Source organism: Schistocerca gregaria, chromosome 3 (genome assembly GCF_023897955.1).
Source record: "Schistocerca gregaria isolate iqSchGreg1 chromosome 3, iqSchGreg1.2, whole genome shotgun sequence".
NCBI lineage: Eukaryota > Metazoa > Arthropoda > Insecta > Orthoptera > Acrididae > Schistocerca > Schistocerca gregaria.
Window position 1 is genome coordinate 220284909 of NC_064922.1, and position 14943 is coordinate 220299851.

Sequence of the window (14943 nt, forward strand, 5' to 3'; positions counted from 1 at the left end):
CACATTGACAATGAAGCAGATTAAATGCTTCGGGATTGAATACAACAGGCACCAAGCGTACTACTGTCCAGACGAGTAACACTTCGAACTGTCTTTGCTTGGAACCTTTGCTGGGAGTCCAGTAATAGTTCCCAATTCACCACCCCACGTTTTCTGTAACACATGGACATTCGTGTCGACGATGAAACACAGGAGTTGCATCGGGATTAAATACGACAGTTACCATGGCGACTACTGTCCACACATGTAACACTTCAAACAGTCATACTTTCTACTATTACGGGGATTTCATTACTAGGTTCCGAAGATCCACTCCACATTTTCCGTAATTCTTGGACATTCACATTGACTATGAAGCACAGGAAATGCTTCGTTGATTGAATATAACAAGCACCATGTGGACTACTGTCCAGACGAGTACCACTTCAAACTGTCTTAGCTTGGAACCTTTGCTGGGAGTCCAATAAATGTTCCCGATTCAGAACCCCACGTTTTCTGTAACTCGTGGATGTTCGTGTCGACGATGACACACAGGAATTGCATCGGGATTAAATACAACAGGAACCAATAGCGACTTCTGTCCACACAAGAAACACTTCAAACAGTAATTGTTTCTACTACTAAGGGGTTTCCATGACTAGGTTCCGATGATCCACACCACGTTTTCTGTAACTCTTGGACATTCGTGTCGACGATGAAACACAGGAATTGCATCGGGATTAAATACAACAGGAACCATGGTGACTTCGGTCCACACAAATAACACTTCAAACTGTCATTCTTTTAACTATTACAGGCCTACCATTACTAGGTCCCGATGTACCACTCCATATTTTCTATAACTCTTAGACCTTCCCATTGACTATGAAGCACAGAAACTGCTTCGAGATTGAATGCAAAAGGCACCAAGCGTACTACTGTCCAGACGAGTAACACTTCGAACTGTCTTTGCTTGGAACCTTTGCTGGGAGTCCAGTAATAGTTCCCGATTCACCACCCCACGTTTTCTGTAACACATGGACATTCGTGTCGACGATGAAACACAGGAGTTGCATCGGGATTAAATACAACAGTAACCATGGCGACTACTGGCCACACAAGTAACACTTCAAACAGTCATACTTTCTACTATTACAGGGAATTCATTACTAGGTTCCGATGAACCACTCCACATTTTCCGTAACTCTTGTACATTCACATTGACTATGAAGCACAGGAAATGCTTCGGTGATTGAATATAACACGCACCATGAGGACTACTGTCCACACGAGTACCACTTCAAACTGTCTTTGCCTGGAACCTTTGCTGGGAGTCCAATAAAAGTTCCCGATTCACAACCCGTCATTTTCTGTAACTCGTGGATATTCGTGTCGACGATGACACAGTGGAATTGTATCGGGATTAAATACAACAGGAACCTAGTCGACTTCTGTCCACACAAGTAACACTTCAAACTGTCATTCTTTCAACTATTACAGGGAATCCAGTAATAGGATCCAATGAACCGCTCCATATTTTCTGTAACTCTTGGAACTTCACGTTGACTATGAAGCACACTCACTGTATCGGGATTGAATACTATAGGCATCAAGCCGACTACTGTCCAGATGTGTAACACTTGAAACAGTCTTAGCTTGGAACCGTTGCTGTGAGTCCTGGAATAGTTCTTGATTCATCACCCCACGTTTTCTGTAACTCTTGGCCATTCGTGTCGACGATGAAACACAGGAATTGCATCGGGATTAAAAACAACAGTAACCATGGCGACTACTGTCCACACAAGTAACACTTCAAACAGTCATACTTTCTACTATTACAGGGATTTCATTACTAGGTTCCGATGAACCACTCCACATTTTCCGTAACTCTTGTACATTCACATTGACTATGAAGCACAGGAAATGCTTCGGTGATTGAATATAACACGCAGCATGTGGACTACTGTCCAGACGAGTACCACTTCAAACTGTCTTTGCCTGGAACTTTTGCTGGGAGTCCAATAAAAGTTCCCGATTCACAACCCGTCGTTTTCTGTAACTCGTGGATATTCGTGTCGACGATGACACACAGGAATTGCATCGGGATTAAATACAACAGGAACCTTGTCGACTTCTGTCCACACAAGTAACACTTCAAACTGTCATTCTTTCAACTATTACAGGGAATCCAGTAATAGGATCCAATGAACCACTCCATATTTGCTGTAACTCTTGGAACTTCACGTTGACTATGAAGCACACTCACTGTATCGTGATTGAATACTATAGGCATCAAGCCGACTACTGTCCAGATGTGTAACACTTCAAACAGTCTTAGCTTGGAACCTTTGCCGTGAGTCCTGGAATAGTTCGTGATTCATCACCCCACGTTTTCTGTAACTCTTGGCCATTCGCGTCGACGATGAAACACAGGAATTGCATCGGGATTAAATACAACAGGAACCATGGTGACTTATGTCCACACAAGTAACACTTCAAACTGTCATTCTTTTAAATATTACAGCCATACCAGTACTAGGTCCCGATGAACCTCTCCATGTTTTCTACAACTCTTAGAGCTTCCCATTGACTATGAAGCACAGGAACTACTTCTTTATTGAATGCAACAGGCACCAAGCGTACTACTGTCCAGGCGAGTAACACTTCGAACTGTCTTTCCTTGGTACCTTTGCTGGGCGTCTAGTAATAGTTGCCGATTCACCATCCCACGTTTTCTGTAACACATGGACATTCGTGTCGACGATGAAACACAGGAATTGCATCGGGATTAAATACAACAGGAACCATGGTGACTTCTGTCCACACAAGTGACACTTCAAACTGTCATTCTATTAACTATTACAGCCATACCAGTACTAGGTCCTGATGAACCACTCCATGTTTTCTATAACTCTTAGACCTTCCCATTGACTATGAAGCACAGGAACTGCTTCGGGATTGAATACAAGTGGCACCAAGCGTACTAGTGTCCAGATGAGTAACACTTCGAACTGTCTTTGCTTGGAACCTTTGCTGGGAGTCCAGTAATAGTTCCCGATTCACCACCCCACGTTTTCTATAACACATGGACATTCGCGGCGACGATGAAACACAGGAATTGCATCGGGATTAAATACAACAGGTACCATGGTGACTTCTTTCCACACAAGCAACACTTCAAACTGTCATTCTTTTAACTATTACAGGCATACAATTACTAGGTCCCGATGAACCACTCCATATTTTCTACAACTCTTAGACCTTCCCATTGACTATGAAGCACAGGAACTGCTTCGGGATTGAATACAACAGGCACCAAGCGTACTACTGTCCAGACGAGTAACACTTGGAAATGTCTTTGCTTGGAACCTTTGCAGGGAGTCCAGTAATAGTTCCCGATTCACCACCCCACGTTTTCTATAACACATGGACATTCGCGTCGACGATGAAACACAGAAATTGCATCGGGATTAAATACAACAGGAACCATGGTGACTTCTGTCCACGCAAGTGTCACTTCAAACTGTCATTCTATAAACTAATACAGCCATACCAGTACTAGGTCCCGATGAACCACTCCATGTTTTCTATAACTCTTAGACTTTCATATTGACTATGAAGCACAGGAACTGCTTCGGGATTGAATACAACAGGCACCAAGCGTACTACTGTCCAGACGAGTAACACTTGGAAATGTCTTTGCTTGGAACCTTTGCAGGGAGTCCAGTAATAGTACTCGATTCACCACCCCACGTTTTCTGTAACTCTTGGACTTTCGTGTCGACGATGAAACACAGGAATTGCATCGGGATTAAATACAACAGGAACCATGGCGACTTCTCTCCACACAAGTAACACTTCAAACTGTCATTCTTTTATCTATTACAGGCATACCAGTACTAGGTCGCGATGAACCACTACATGATTTCTATAACGCTTAGACTTTCCGAATAACTATGAAGCCCAGGAACTGCTTCGGGATTGAATACAGGTGGCACCAAGCGTACTACTGTCCAGACGTGTAACACTTCGAAATGTCTTTGCTTGGAACCTTTGCAGGGAGTCCAGTAATAGTTCCCGATTCACCACCCCACGTTTTCTGTAACTCTTGGACATTCGTGTCGACGATGAAACACAGGAATTGCATCAGGATTAAATACAACAGGAACCATGGCGACTTCTGTCCACACAAGTAACACTTCAAACTGTCATTCTTTTAACTATTACAGGCATACCAGTACTAGGTCCCGATGAACCACTCCATGTTTTCTATAACACTTAGACCTTCCCATTGACTATGAAGCACAGGAACTGCTTCGGGATTAAATACAACAGGCACCAAGCGTACTACTGTCCAGACGAGTAACACTTCGAACTGTCTTTGCTTGGAACCTTTGCAGGGAGTCCAGTAATAGTTCCCGATTCACCACCCCACGTTTTCTGTAACACATGGACATTCGTGTCGACGATGAAACACAGGAGTTGCATCGGGATTAAATACAACAGTAACCATGGCGACTACTGGCCACACAAGTAACACTTCAAACAGTCATACTTTCTACTATTACAGGGAATTCATTACTAGGTTCCGATGAACCACTCCACATTTTCCGTAACTCTTGTACATTCACATTGACTATGAAGCACAGGAAATGCTCCGGTGATTGAATATAACACGCACCATGAGGACTACTGTCCAGACGAGTACCACTTCAAACTGTCTTTGCCTGGAACCTTTGCTGGGAGTCCAATAAAAGTTCCCGATTCACAACCCGTCATTTTCTGTAACTCGTGGATATTCGTGTCGACGATGACACAGTGGAATTGTATCGGGATTAAATACAACAGGAACCTAGTCGACTTCTGTCCACACAAGTAACACTTCAAACTGTCATTCTTTCAACTATTACAGGGAATCCAGTAATAGGATCCAATGAACCGCTCCATATTTTCTGTAACTCTTGGAACTTCACGTTGACTATGAAGCACACTCACTGTATCGGGATTGAATACTATAGGCATCAAGCCGACTACTGTCCAGATGTGTAACACTTGAAACAGTCTTAGCTTGGAACCGTTGCTGTGAGTCCTGGAATAGTTCTTGATTCATCACCCCACGTTTTCTGTAACTCTTGGCCATTCGTGTCGACGATGAAACACAGGAATTGCATCGGGATTAAAAACAACAGTAACCATGGCGACTACTGTCCACACAAGTAACACTTCAAACAGTCATACTTTCTACTATTACAGGGATTTCATTACTAGGTTCCGATGAACCACTCCACATTTTCCGTAACTCTTGTACATTCACATTGACTATGAAGCACAGGAAATGCTTCGGTGATTGAATATAACACGCAGCATGTGGACTACTGTCCAGACGAGTACCACTTCAAACTGTCTTTGCCTGGAACTTTTGCTGGGAGTCCAATAAAAGTTCCCGATTCACAACCCGTCGTTTTCTGTAACTCGTGGATATTCGTGTCGACGATGACACACAGGAATTGCATCGGGATTAAATACAACAGGAACCTTGTCGACTTCTGTCCACACAAGTAACACTTCAAACTGTCATTCTTTCAACTATTACAGGGAATCCAGTAATAGGATCCAATGAACCACTCCATATTTGCTGTAACTCTTGGAACTTCACGTTGACTATGAAGCACACTCACTGTATCGTGATTGAATACTATAGGCATCAAGCCGACTACTGTCCAGATGTGTAACACTTCAAACAGTCTTAGCTTGGAACCTTTGCTGTGAGTCCTGGAATAGTTCGTGATTCATCACCCCACGTTTTCTGTAACTCTTGGCCATTCGCGTCGACGATGAAACACAGGAATTGCATCGGGATTAAATACAACAGGAACCATGGTGACTTATGTCCACACAAGTAACACTTCAAACTGTCATTCTTTTAAATATTACAGCCATACCAGTACTAGGTCCCGATGAACCTCTCCATGTTTTCTACAACTCTTAGAGCTTCCCATTGACTATGAAGCACAGGAACTACTTCTTGATTGAATGCAACAGGCACCAAGCGTACTACTGTCCAGGCGAGTAACACTTCGAACTGTCTTTCCTTGGTACCTTTGCTGGGCGTCTAGTAATAGTTGCCGATTCACCATCCCACGTTTTCTGTAACACATGGACATTCGTGTCGACGATGAAACACAGGAATTGCATCGGGATTAAATACAACAGGAACCATGGTGACTTCTGTCCACACAAGTGACACTTCAAACTGTCATTCTATTAACTATTACAGCCATACCAGTACTAGGTCCTGATGAACCACTCCATGTTTTCTATAACTCTTAGACCTTCCCATTGACTATGAAGCACAGGAACTGCTTCGGGATTGAATACAAGTGGCACCAAGCGTACTAGTGTCCAGATGAGTAACACTTCGAACTGTCTTTGCTTGGAACCTTTGCTGGGAGTCCAGTAATAGTTCCCGATTCACCACCCCACGTTTTCTATAACACATGGACATTCGCGGCGACGATGAAACACAGGAATTGCATCGGGATTAAATACAACAGGTACCATGGTGACTTCTTTCCACACAAGCAACACTTCAAACTGTCATTCTTTTAACTATTACAGGCATACAATTACTAGGTCCCGATGAACCACTCCATATTTTCTACAACTCTTAGACCTTCCCATTGACTATGAAGCACAGGAACTGCTTTGGGATTGAATACAACAGGCACCAAGCGTACTACTGTCCAGACGAGTAACACTTGGAAATGTCTTTGCTTGGAACCTTTGCAGGGAGTCCAGTAATAGTTCCCGATTCACCACCCCACGTTTTCTATAACACATGGACATTCGCGTCGACGATGAAACACAGAAATTGCATCGGGATTAAATACAACAGGAACCATGGTGACTTCTGTCCACGCAAGTGTCACTTCAAACTGTCATTCTATAAACTAATACAGCCATACCAGTACTAGGTCCCGATGAACCACTCCATGTTTTCTATAACTCTTAGACTTTCATATTGACTATGAAGCACAGGAACTGCTTCGGGATTGAATACAACAGGCACCAAGCGTACTACTGTCCAGACGAGTAACACTTGGAAATGTCTTTGCTTGGAACCTTTGCAGGGAGTCCAGTAATAGTACTCGATTCACCACCCCACGTTTTCTGTAACTCTTGGACTTTCGTGTCGACGATGAAACACAGGAATTGCATCGGGATTAAATACAACAGGAACCATGGCGACTTCTCTCCACACAAGTAACACTTCAAACTGTCATTCTTTTATCTATTACAGGCATACCAGTACTAGGTCGCGATGAACCACTACATGATTTCTATAACGCTTAGACTTTCCGAATAACTATGAAGCCCAGGAACTGCTTCGGGATTGAATACAGGTGGCACCAAGCGTACTACTGTCCAGACGTGTAACACTTCGAAATGTCTTTGCTTGGAACGTTTGCAGGGAGTCCAGTAATAGTTCCCGATTCACCACCCCACGTTTTCTGTAACTCTTGGACATTCGTGTCGACGATGAAACACAGGAATTGCATCAGGATTAAATACAACAGGAACCATGGCGACTTCTGTCCACACAAGTAACACTTCAAACTGTCATTCTTTTAACTATTACAGGCATACCAGTACTAGGTCCCGATGAACCACTCCATGTTATCTATAACACTTAGACCTTCCCATTGACTATGAAGCACAGGAACTGCTTCGGGATTGAATACAACAGGCACCAAGCGTACTACTGTCCAGACGAGTAACACTTCGAACTGTCTTTGCTTGGAACCTTTGCAGGGAGTCCAGTAATAGTTCCCGATTCACCACCCCACGTTTTCTGTAACACATGGACATTCGCGTCGACGATGAAACACAGGAATTGCATCAGGATTAAATACAACAGGAACCATGGTGACTTCTGTCCACACAAGGAACACTTCAAACTGTCATTCTTTTAACTATTACAAGCATACCAGTACTAGTTCCCGATGAACCACTCCATGTTTTCTATAACTCTTAGACCCCTCCCTTTGAATATGAAGCACAGGAACTGCTTCGGGATTGAATGCAACAGGCACCAAGCGTACTAGTGTCCAGACGAGTAACACTTCGAACTGTCTTTGCTTGGAACCTTTGCTGGGAGTCCAGTAATAGTTGCCGATTGACCATCCCACGTTTTCTGTAACACATGGTCATTCGTGTCGACGATGAAACACAGGAAATTAATCGGGATAAAACACAACAAGAACCATGGCGACTTCTGTCTACACAAGAAAAACTTCAAACAGTAATTTTTTCCACTATTACCAGGATTCCATTACTAGGTTCCGATGATCCACACCACGTTTTCTGTATCTCTTGGACATTCGTGTCGACGATGAAACACAGGAATAGCATCGGGATTAAATACAACGGAACCATGGTGACTTCTGACCACGCAAGTGACACTTCAAACTGTCATTCTATTAACTATTACAGCCATACCAGTACTAGGTCCCGGTGAAACACTCCATGTTTTCTATAACTCTTAGACCGTCCCATTGACTATGAAGCACAGGAACTGCTTCGGGATTGAATACAACAGGCACCAAGCGTACTACTGTCCAGACGAGTAACACTTCGAACTGTCTTAGCTTGGAACCTTTGCTGGGAGTCCAGTAATAGTTCCCGATTCACCACCCACGTTTTCTGTAACACATGGACATTCGCGTCGACGATGAAACACAGGAATTGCATCGGGATTAAATACAACAGGAACCATGGTGACTTCTGTCCACGCAAGTGTCACTTCAAACTGTCATTCTATTAACTAATACAGCCATACCAGTACTAGGTCCCGATGAACCACTCCTTGTTTTCTATAACTCTTAGACCTTCCCATTCACTATAAAGCACAGGAACTGCTTCGGGATTGAATGCAACAGGCAACAAGCGTACTATTGTCCCGACGAGTAACACTTCGATTTGTCTTTCCTTGGAACGTTTGCTCGGAGTCCAGTAATAGTTCCCGATTCACCATCCCACGCTTTCTGTAACACATGGACATTCGTGTCGACGATGAAACACAGGATTTGCATCGGGATTAAATAAAACAGGAACCATGATGACTTCTGTCCACACAAGTAACACTTCAAACTGTCATTCTTTTAATTATTACAAGCATACCAGTACTAGGTCCCGATGAACCACTCCATGTTTTCTATAACTCTTAGACCTTCCCATTGAATATGAAGCACAGGAACTGCTTCGGAATTGAATACAACAGGCACCAAGCGTACTACTGTCCAGACGAGTAACACTTCGAACTGTCTTTGCTTGGAACCTTGCAGGGAGTCCAGTAATAGTACCCGATTCACCACCCCAAGTTTTCTGTAACTCTTGGACATTCGTGTCGACGATGAAACACAGGAATTGCATCGGGATTAAATACAACAGGAACCATGGTGACTTCCGTCCACACAAGTGACACTTCAAACTGACATTCTTTTAACTATTACAGGCATACCAGTACTAGGTCCCGATGAACCACTCCATGTTTTCTATAACTCTTAGACCTTCCCATTGACTATGAAGCACAGGAACTGCTTCGGGATTGAATACAACAGGCACCAAGCGTACTACTGTCCAGACGAGTAACACTTCGACATGTCTTTGCTTGGAACCTTTGCAGGGAGTCCAGTAATAGTCCCCGATTCACCACCCCACGTCTTCTGTAACTCTTGGACATTCGTGTCGACGATAAAACACAGGAATTGCATCGGGATTAAATACAACAGGAACCATTGCGACTTCTGTCCACATAAGTAACACTTCAAACTGTCATTCTTTTAACTATTACAGGCATAAAATTACTAGGTCCCGATGAACCACTCCATATTTTCTACAACTCTTAGACCTTCCCATTGACTATGAAGCACAGGAACTGCTTCGGGATTGAATGCAACAGGCACCAAGCGTACTACCGGCCAGACGAGTAACACTTCGAACTGTCTTTGCTTGGATCCTTTGCTGGGCGTCTAGTAATAGTTGCCGATTCACCATCCCACGTTTTCTGTAACACATGCACATTCGTGTCGACGATGAAACACAGGAGTTGCATCGGGATAAAATACAACAGGAACCATGGCGACTTCTGTCCACAGAAGAAACACGTCAAACAGTAATTCTTTCTACTATTACCGGGATCCATTACTACGTTCCGATGATCCACACCACGTTTTCTGTAACTCTTGCGCATTCGGGTCCACGATGAAACACAGGAATTACATCGGGATAAAATACAACAGGAACCATGGTGACTTCTATCCACACAAGTAACACTTCAAACTGTTATTCTTTTAACTATTACAGGCATCCCATTACTAGGTCCCTATGAACCACTCCATGTTTTCTATAACTCTTAGACCTTCCCATTGACTATGAAGCACAGGAACTGCTTCGGGATTGAATGCAACAGGCACCAAGCGTACTATTGTCCAGACGAATAACACTTCGGACTGCCTTTACTTGTAACCTTTGCTGGGAGTCCAGTAATAGTTGCCGATTCACCATCTCACGTTTTCCGTAACACATGGACATTCGTGTCGACGATGAAACACAGGACTTGCATCTTGATAAAATACAACAGGAACCATGGCGACTTCTGTCCACAGAAGAAACACGTCAAACAGTAATTCCTTCTACTATTACCGGGATTCCATTACTAGGTTCAGATGATCGACACCACGTTTTCTGTAACTCTTGGACATTCGTGTCGACGATGAAACACAGGAATTGCATCGGGATTAAATACAACAGGAACCATGGTGACTTCCGTCCACACAAGAAACACTTCAAACTGTCATTCTGTCAACCATTACCAGTATATCGGTACTCGGTTCCGTCGAAACAATATATGTTTTCAGTAACTAATGGACATTCACATTGACAATGAAGCAGATTAAATGCTTCGGGAATGAATACAACAGGCACCAAGCGTACTACTGTCCAGACGAGTAACACTTCGAACTGTCTTTGCTTGGAACCTTTGCTGGGAGTCCAGTAATAGTTCCCAATTCACCAGCCCACGTTTTCTGTAACACATGGATGTTCGTGTCGACGATGACACACAGGAATTGCATCGGGATAAAATACAACAGGAACCAATAGCGACTTCTGTCCACACAAGAAACACTTCAAACAGTAATTGTTTCTACTACTAAGGGGTTTCCATGACTAGGTTCCGATGATCCACACCACGTTTTCTGTAACTCTTGGACATTCGTGTCGACGATGAAACACAGGAATTGCATCGGGATTAAATACAACAGGAACCATGGTGACTTCCGTCCACACAAGTAACACTTCAAACTGTCATTCTTTTAACTATTACAGGCCTACCATTACTAGGTCCCGATGAACCACTCCATATTTTCTATAACTCTTAGACCTTCCCATTGACTATGAAGCACAAAAACTGCTTCGGGATTGAATGCAAAAGGCACCAAGCGTACTACTGTCCAGACGAGTAACACTTCTAACTGTCTTTGCTTGGAACCTTTGCTGGGAGTCCAGTAATAGTTCCCGATTCACCACCCCACGTTTTCTGTAACACATGGACATTCGTGTCGACGATGAAACACAGGAGTTGCATCGGGATTAAATACAACAGTAACCATGGCGACTACTGTCCACACAAGTAACACTTCAAACAGTCATACTTTCTACTATTACAGGGATTTCATTACTAGGTTCCGATGAACCACTCCACATTTTCCGTAACTCTTGTACATTCACATTGACTATGAAGCACAGGAAATGCTTCGGTGATTGAATATAACACGCAGCATGTGGACTACTGTCCAGACGAGTACCACTTCAAACTGTCTTAGCTTGGAACTTTTGCTGGGAGTCCAATAAAAGTTCCCGATTCACAACCCGTCGTTTTCTGTAACTCGTGGATATTCGTGTCGACGATGACACACAGGAATTGCATCGGGATTAAATACAACAGGAACCTTGTCGACTTCTGTCCACACAAGTAACACTTCAAACTGTCATTCTTTCAACTATTACAGGGAATCCAGTAATAGGATCCAATGAACCACTCCATATTTGCTGTAACTCTTGGAACTTCACGTTGACTATGAAGCACACTCACTGTATCGTGATTGAATACTATAGGCATCAAGCCGACTACTGTCCAGATGTGTAACACTTCAAACAGTCTTAGCTTGGAACCTTTGCTGTGAGTCCTGGAATAGTTCGTGATTCATCACCCCACGTTTTCTTTAACTCTTGGCCATTCGCGTCGACGATGAAACACAGGAATTGCATCGGGACTAAATACAACAGGAACCATGGTGACTTATGTCCACACAAGTAACACTTCAAACTGTCATTCTTTTAAATATTACAGCCATACCAGTACTAGGTCCCAATGAACCTCTCCATGTTTTCTACAACTCTTAGAGCTTCCCATTGACTATGAAGCACAGGAACTACTTCTTGATTGAATGCAACAGGCACCAAGCGTACTACTGTCCAGGCGAGTAACACTTCGAACTGTCTTTCCTTGGTACCTTTGCTGGGCGTCTAGTAATAGTTGCCGATTCACCATCCCACGTTTTCTGTAACACATGGACATTCGTGTCGACGATGAAACACAGGAGTTGCATCGGGATATAATACAAAAGGAACTATGGCGACATCTGTCCACACAAGAAACACTTCAAACAGTAATTTTTTCTACTATTACCGGTATTCCATTACTAGGTTCCGATGATCCACACCACGTTTTCTGTAACTCTTGGACATTCGTGTCGACGATGAAACTCAGGAATTGCATCGGGATAATATACAACAGGAACAATGGTGACTTCTGTCCACACAAGTAACACTTCAAACTGTCATTCTTTAACTATTACAGGCATCCCATTACTAGGTCCCGATGAACCACTCCATGTTTTCTATAACTCTTAAACCTTCCCATTGACTATGAAGCACAGGAACTACTTCCGGATTGAATGCAACAGGCGCCAAGCGTACTATTGTCCACACGAGTAACACTTCGAACTGCCTTTCCTTATAACCTTTGCTGGGAGTCCAGTAATATTTGCCGATTCACCATCCCACGTTTTCTGTAACACATGGACATTCGTGTCGACGATGAAACACAGGAGTTGCATCGGGATAAAATTCAACAGGAACCATGGCGACTTCTGTCCACACAAGAAACACTTCAAATAGTAATTTACTCTACTATTACCGGGATTCCATTACTAGGTTCCGATGATCCACACCACGTTTTCTGTAACTCTTGGACATTCGTGCCGACGATGAAACACAGGAGTTGCATCGGGATAAAGTACAACATGAACCATGGCGACTTCTGTCCACACAACTAATACTTCAAACAGTAATTTTTTCTACTATTATCGGGATTCCATTACTAGGTTCCGATGATCCACACCACGTTTTCTGTAACTCTTGGACGTTCGTGTCGACGATGAAACACAGGAATTGGATCGGGATTAAATACAACAAGAACCATGGCAACTTCTGTCCACACAAGAAACACTTCAAACAGTAATTTTTTCTACTATTACCGCGATTCCATTACTAGGTTCCAATGAACCACAAGATGTTTTCTGTAACTCTTGGACATTTACACATAACTATGATCCATAGGAAATGCTTGGTGATTGAATACAACACGCACCATGTGGACTACTGTCCATTCGAGTACCACTTCAAACTGTCTTTGCTTGGAACCTTTGCTGAGAGTCCAGTAACAGTACTTGATTCATCACCACACGTTTTCTGTAACACTTCGACATTCACTTCGAAGATGAAACACTGGAATAGCATCGGGATTAAATACAACCGGAATCATGGAACTTCTGACAACACAAGTAACACTTCAAACTATCATTCTGTCAACCGTTACCAGCATATCGGTACTAGGTTCCGATGAACCAATATATGTTTTCTGTAACTAATGGACATTCACATTGACAATGAAGCAAAGGATATGCTTCGGGATTGAATACAACAGGCACCAAGCGTAATACTGTCAAGACGAGTAACACTTCGAACTGTCTTTGCTTGGAACATTTGCTGGGAGTCCAGTAATAGTTCCCAATTCACCATCCCTCGTTTTCTGTAACACATGGACATTCATGTCGACGATGAAACACAGGAGTTGCATCGGGATTAAATAAAACAGTAACCATGGCGACTACTGTCCACACAAGTAACACTTCAAACAGTCATAATTTCTACTATTACAGGGATTTCATTACTAGGTTCCGATGAACCACTCCACATTTTCCGTAACTCTTGGACATTCACATTGACTATGAAGCACAGGAAATGCTTCGGTGATTGAATATAACACGCACCATGTGGACTACTGTCCAGACGAGTACCACTTCTAACTGTCTTTGCTTGGAACCTTGGCTGGGAGTCCAATAAAAGTTCCCGATTCACAACCCCACGTTTTCTGTAACTCTTGGATATTCGTGTCGACGATGACACACAGGAATTGAATCAGGATTAAATACAACAGGAACCTTGTCGGCTTCTGTCCACACAAGTAACACATCAAACTGTCATTCTTTCAACTATTACAGGGAATCCAGTACTAGGTTCCAATGAACCACTCCATATATTCTGTAACTCTTGGACCTTCACGTTGACTATGAAGCACACTCACTGTATCGGGATTGAATACTATAGGCATCAAGCCGACTACTGTCCAGATGTGTAACACTTCAAACAGTCTTAGCTTGGAACCTTTGCACGAAGTCCTGGAATAGTTCTTGATTCACCACCCCACGTTTTCTGTAACACATGGACATTCGCGTCGACGATGAAACACAGGAATTGCATCGGGATTAAATACAACAGGAACCATGGTGACTTCTGTCCACACAAGTAACACTTCAAACTGTCATTCTTTTAACTATT